The 1549-nt window shown below is 45.8% G+C and overlaps 1 non-coding gene across 1 annotated transcript; it reads right to left on the bottom strand.

Moving 5' to 3' along the window:
- Positions 1-311: 311 nt before the first annotated feature.
- Positions 312-394, bottom strand: trnal-cag (transfer RNA leucine (anticodon CAG)). The gene has a single exon. It is a non-coding gene; the product is annotated as a tRNA-Leu (tRNA).
- Positions 395-1549: the final 1155 nt, after the last annotated feature.

Consider the following 1549-nt stretch of genomic DNA (forward strand, 5'->3'; position numbering starts at 1 on the left):
AGTTCACATGCAAACTGCATGCGAAAATGAGCATTGTGATCACAGGCCCAAAGACTGTGTTCATCACTCATTTTATTCAATGCCCAAGGTATTGGACAACACTGGTCTGTGTCACAATGGATTGATTGGACGGACCGTGTTCTGCTGAACCCCAGGACTATACATTCTTACAACAAATAAAAATAAACCTGCCGTGGAAGGATGTCGGGTCGGTTTTCTGATTGGTTTTCTGGAAGGAACAAATCAATTGGGCAGAAAAATCCACTCCAGCCGAAAGAACAAAAAATAGCTCGGTGCGTTTAATGACGAAATGTCAGAAGTGGGATTTGAACCCACGCCTCCATAAGAGACTGCAATCTGAATGCAGCGCCTTAGACCGCTCGGCCATCCTGACATTTTAGGTTCGTACTTTACTGACCCTGATTTTCCCAAAAAGGCCAATGGATGTTTCACTCTCTGGTTTTCGGTTCATCCTGCTGGAAGGCCGAGTGACCAAGTTCCCACCTCCCCGGATTTTCCTGTGCCTGTGCTCGGTGTTTTGGGACGTTTGGTCGGGCAGTGGAATATTGTCTGTGACTGGTTTCGGTGCTTTCCATATCAAAGATTTGGATGAGGGAACCAATTATAACATTCCCAAGTTTGCTGACGACACAAAACTAGGTGGGATCGTGAGTTGTGAGGAGGCTGCAAAGAGGCTTCAAAGCGATTTCGACAAGTTGAGTGAGTGGACAAATACATGGCAGGTGCAGCATAATGTGGATAAATGTGAAGTTATCCACTTCAGATGGAAAAAGAGAGGCAGAGTATTATTTAAATGGTGATAGATTGATGTAAAAAGGGATCTCTGTGTCCTTGTCCACCAGTTACTGAAAGGAAACATGCAGATGCAGTAAGCAGTTAGGAAGACAAATGGTATGTTGGCCTTCATTACAAGACGATTTGAGTTCAGGAGCAAAGATGTCTTACTGCCGTTCTCCAAGTCCTTTGTGAGACCACACCTGGAATATTACGTGCAGTTTTGGTCTCCTTACCTAGCGTACACCAACCGTATCCCTTACCTACCTTATCAACTCATCTCCTTGGAAAGGTGCAAGACAACGCCGGCCTATCATGCCTCATTTGAAGCAAGTGAAACTCACATTTGCTGCCAGTTTCACCTGCCACCTCCTTCTGCTTCTGTCTGTTATTGTCCTCCAGCTTCCTCTGTTCCTCCAGATACCGAGGGAATTGGATGTTCGAAGCAAATACAACAACTGAAAAAAAAGCGCTCCCAGGAAAGCAAGGGGAGGGGAATAACGATGTAGGTCATCGAGAGACGATGGATTTTGCAGATGCCAGGATAAATAAACACAAAGATCTCATCTCCCTGCCTCTTTTAGCTACTGAACATCTTAATGCACAAGAGATGTTCTCACTGCTCCAGGACAACTATCTCGAGTCGCACTGTCCCTCCAATCCTGCACACGTTGCTTAGCTTCGAAACTGTCCATCACCTCTGTGCTCGCTCACCAACATTGGCTCCCGGTCCGCCAATGACTCGATTTTACAA

Source organism: Heptranchias perlo, unplaced genomic scaffold, assembly GCF_035084215.1.
Source record: "Heptranchias perlo isolate sHepPer1 unplaced genomic scaffold, sHepPer1.hap1 HAP1_SCAFFOLD_54, whole genome shotgun sequence".
In the NCBI taxonomy this organism is placed as follows: domain Eukaryota; kingdom Metazoa; phylum Chordata; class Chondrichthyes; order Hexanchiformes; family Hexanchidae; genus Heptranchias; species Heptranchias perlo.